Source organism: Suricata suricatta, chromosome 5 (genome assembly GCF_006229205.1).
Source record: "Suricata suricatta isolate VVHF042 chromosome 5, meerkat_22Aug2017_6uvM2_HiC, whole genome shotgun sequence".
NCBI lineage: Eukaryota > Metazoa > Chordata > Mammalia > Carnivora > Herpestidae > Suricata > Suricata suricatta.
The window spans coordinates 115,352,711-115,357,601 of record NC_043704.1 but is presented as its reverse complement, the minus strand read 5'-3'; the positions used below and the strand labels follow the sequence as shown (position 1 = coordinate 115,357,601).

Here is a 4,891-nt window from a genome sequence, read left to right as displayed (position 1 = left end):
ATTACCTTAGGACCCAGCAATTGCACTACTAGGTATTTATACAGAGGATACAAAAATGCTGATTCAAAGAGGCACATGCACCCCAATATTTATAGAAGCACTATTAACAATAGTCAAATTATGGAAAGAGTCCAAATGTCCATCAACTGATGAATGGATAAAGAAGATGTGGTGTGTGTGTGTATATATATATATATATATATAATGGAACATTACTAGACTATCAAAAAGAATGAAATCTTGCCATTTGTGAGAACGTGGATAGAGGTAGAGTGTATTATGCTAAGCGAAATAAGTCACTCAGAGAAAGACAAATACCATAGGAATTCACTCATAGGCGCAATTTAAGAAAAAAACATGAACATAGGGTAAGGAAAAAGAAGAGAGGGAAACCAACCATAAGAGACTCTTAACTTTAGAGAACAAACTGAGGTTTGCTACACGGCATGTGGGTGGGGGCTTGGGTTAAATGGGTGATGGGCAGTTAGGAGGGCACTTGTGATGAGCACTGGGTGTTATATGTACATGATAAATCACTAAAATAATACTCTTGAAACTAACATACTATATTTAACTAAAATTAAATTAAAACTTGAAATACTAAAAAAAAGAGCAGGATGATACCTTAAAAAAAAGAAGCCTTGAACGTGCATACACATAGACACACACACACACACACACACACACACACACACACGCCAAGCCAACTGCACATTTTCTTGGTTTAGAATCTTTTTTGTGTAGTTCAGAAAAAAAAGATAAGAAAATCTTAAAGTAGGTTGGTTTAGTGGCTGAAAGGAGGAAGGATTAAGGGTGGAGACAGACGGGTGGGGAGTTAGTGTTTTATTTGTTGAATTAGACAGGGGAAACCAGCAAAGGAGTTGAGCCAGTGGTTATGAAATCCTGGGGAAGAGAGATAAGTGGTGTAAACGTTTAGATCCATTCACTGGGCATTAGCAAGATGATCTCTTTGCTTCTTCCTCAAGTATGCAACCTTTCCAAAGCCCCTTTACACACAGAGAAGATCTATATTGCTCTTTAGGGATTTCTGGAGCACCACTTGTATTTTGCTTCACAAATGAAAATACAGTTAAATGTGCTTTTCATACAAGCAATGAAAATTTTTTAACGTGTGCCAGTGTCAGATATTGCGTGGACAATCTTTGCCTAAAAATGGAAATCCTCGATTTGAATTTAACCAGGCATCCTGTATGTCATCCAGCAGCCATGTCCGTCTGGCTAAGACATAGATAAAACAAAAAGTTTGTTTTCAAGGGTTACTTGCAATTGGAGGCAAGTTTTCCAGAGGTTTTTGGGAAGTATCAGCTGTCCAACGGACGTGGCTGTCCATTGGAGCCGTCTGAGGGACCCCAGATTCTGGTGGCGTTGCTCTGAGACTCAGCCAGGGCATGGGACTTTTCAAAGCATTCCAGGTGACACGAACGCACCACAGTGAGGAGCTGGTGACTGATGTCCATGGTTCTCATCCTGTATGACACAAAACAAAGACCTAAGAGACTTATTAAAAGTACCCATAACCAGATCCCCCCCCGCAGCAAATGTTAATGTTCCTTCACAAGTTAGGAAGCCCCAAATTATAGCCTAAAATATGGCATCCTAAGGAGGGCCATCTATAGGAAATTTTTAAAAGTTTATCTTTTAGGGGCACCTGGGTGGTTCAGTCGGATAAGCATCTGTCTTCAGCCTAGGTCATAATCCCTGTTCCCAGGTTCCAGCCCTGCTTCAGGCTCTGTGCTGCCAGCTCCTCTCTCTCTCTCTCAAAAATAAACATTTTTAAAAATTAAAAAACTAAAATTTAAAAATTCATCTTTAATATTTTAAACTATGAAATTAATATTTATTATAATCAATTCAAGACATAAAGAAATATCTAAAATAAAGATGACTCTCCCAATTCTACTTTCCAGAGGTAGCCATTGTCAAAACCTTGATCTGTTTTTCTTAGGTTAAGCATATAGGGAGGAGGAGAGAATCAATGAGAGGCAAATGATATGTGTCAGTTACCTAGCAAAGAAGTTGCCTACACTTCACTTTTAAAATTTTTTAAAAATATTTATTTATTTTTGAGAAAGAGAAAGATAGAGTGTGAGCAGGGAGGAGCAGAGAGAGAGAGGGAGACACAGAATCTGAAGTAGGCTCCTGGCTCTGAGCTGTCAGCACCGAGCAAAATGCAAGGGCTTGAACTCGTGAACCCCAAGATCATGACCCAAGCTGAAGTTGGATGCTCAACGAACAGAGCCACCTGGGAGCCCCAAGAAGTTGCCACACGTCACTTTTCATGCACCAGAGTCACCACTTCAAGGAAATACCGTGTTTATTCCAGTGTTCACAGTGATTCAGTAAAACCAGGAGCTATATAGGGGAGAAAGGAAGAGAGACAGAAGGAGACAAAACAACCTCTACCACAATCATTTTCCACTCCTGACATCTGAGAGCATTACTGGCCATTCTCTGCCCCCCCCCCCCCCCCCCCCAGCCCATGCACTCCCCTCAGGGAGCAGGGATGACTTACTCAGCAAGCCAGTTTGAAAAAGATACTGGGCTCAGTCCATTCTTTTTGTGTCTCTTTGTGGGGGCAGCCTGTCTACTGAAAGCACACATTCCCAGCTCCTCTGTGGGGTAAGTTTTATAGGGACAAGCCTCTGCCAGGGAGCCTCCTAGTTTTCCAGCTCTGCCTGAGACAGAGAGGGCAATTCTGATTCTATACCATTCTAAACCTATTGTTGCCAGAGAATACCATGTGTCCTTAAAACAGCCTTATCAGAATAAAAATAGTTTGTGTTTCCTTTCTGTATACACTTCACAAGTGATTTCATTCACAAAGTAATCTCTCAAAACACCAGTAATATAAATATAGTTTCCCTCTGAAAGTTATAGAGCTATCAGTGAAGAAAACAGTGTAAGTTTTCCCTGATTTCCATGCCAAGGCAGGTCCTGTGATCACTTCTCAAACAAGTGGCATGAATAGGTCATAAACAGAAAATCACAAAGCCACATAGAATGGGGACAGATATACAAAGATACAAACTGCAAAAAAAAAATAGAAATATTTTTAACTGGTAGAGAAAATAATAGCAAAGCAATTGAAGCAGATAAAATAGACACTGAGCATTGCCAGGAATATAGCTGTCATCCCATATGCCTGATTCCGGATAAAATATTCCCCGTCCAGCTATGTCATCTGTATGTCACCTGCCAGGCCAACAGGCAGATGAAGTCACACACTGGCAACAGTTGTGCTCAGTTGCTTATTAGCTGTATTACCTTTCCCGACTTAAGGTAATGATTCGATTGTCTTTAGTCAACTGGTGTTCCTTTTGAAGCAATAATTACATTTCTTTAATGCACAAAAATTTAACAAAAACAAATAAGTATATACATATACATACACACACATATAATGCATATATATAATGCATATATAATTAGCATGCACATATAAGTACGTGTGTGTGTGTGTGTGTGTGTATGTAATAAAGAAACTGAACTCAGACCTAAGTGGTGCGGCCCTGGTTCCTGGGGCTGGGCCTGGGGCTGGCTCCGCAGGGCGCCTGGAGCAGGGACCAGGCACCACCCCTGCTCTCGGGAGCGCTCCTGGAATGCAGACCTGGACAAGTGCACTGACTGCACGCTGTGCCCCGCGCGGCTTCACAGTGACTTCTGCGTGGGCTGCTCCCCAGCTCCTCCGCCTCCTTCCCCTGCTGTGGCCCATCTCGAGGGGCCCCCTGAGCCGAGCCCTCATGCTGGGACTGCTTTCTGGCTTCTTGGACTGCGGCCTTCACTGCAGGAAAGAGATGTTCACTACTCCCACCCATCGAGGAGTCTGGAAGAAGTGCTGTCCTGAAATGGCGCTGATGCAGTGACAGCCCTACCCATTCATCATTCATTCATTCATCTGGAGCCAGCCCCTGTACCCCAGACTCAGCACCCCCGCAGATGGCCGCACAGACAGCCAGAGCCAGGAACTATCAAACACAGGGGTGTGGAAGGATGGGAGAGAGTGAATCGTCTCTGCAGGCCTGCGCCTCGTCTTAGGAGGAGCCTCCGAGGTGTCCACTATCCTGTCTCTGGATGGAAAAGGACACCCGTGCTGGCTCACAACTGACAGTTGACCCTAAAGAGCCTCAGCATTTACACAGGCCTCCCACTCTAACCCCCATGCCTCATGGCCCATGGAGCCAGGCTAAGCTAAGGGACAGACACAACACTAGGTCACCACTTAGATGGACTGAAATTCCACAGCCACTCAGCCCTGGAGGTTAGGAACCTGTGCCTAACAATAGGGGGCTGGTCCCAGACACTGCCCCCCAATCCTCGAATGAACAGGACTTTATTCTGGGGAGAGAGTATGGAAGGAAGAGAGAGTTTTTAATAAAATAGTCTTTAACTTAAAAAAATGAGTTAGAACATTAGAAAAATTTGAAAGTGTTTCTTTTTCCCATTGCTTAAAATTCCAATGTTATGAAAGATGTTGCATCACCATGTTTTAATTCGCTGTTAAATTTTTGGTGTGGCGGAAGGATATGTGAATAACGAAAGGAGATCTGTGCTTTTCCTTCTGGTTCCACTAATTCCTGGCGTGACTCTGGGGACTACATGGGCCTCTCTGTTTCTTCACTTATATGGTAGAATGTAGAGCAGATAGTCCTTGGTGCTCCTTCTAATTCTAACAGCCTTGGATTCTTTCATTAAAACTTCTAGATTAGTACCAATATCATCCTGGCTGAAGAAAAAAAAGAGGAGCCTAGTTTACTGAAGAAGCCCATGGGCCGGTGCTGCCCCCTGCCGTGGGCTGCCGGTCTGCTAGCCAGATCAGTACTTTGTCATTCCAAATGCTCTCTCAGTCGTTCTCCATGGGCGTATTCCTGCA

General features: G+C 43.3%; 1 long non-coding RNA gene across 1 annotated transcript; it reads right to left on the bottom strand.

Annotated features, from left to right (window-relative positions):
- Positions 1 to 826: 826 nt before the first annotated feature.
- On the bottom strand, positions 827 to 1,760 carry LOC115292803. Its single transcript, XR_003909141.1, has 2 exons — positions 1,670 to 1,760; positions 827 to 1,488 (listed from the first exon to the last, which is right to left on the bottom strand). It is a non-coding gene; the product is annotated as an uncharacterized LOC115292803 (long non-coding RNA).
- Positions 1,761 to 4,891: the final 3,131 nt, after the last annotated feature.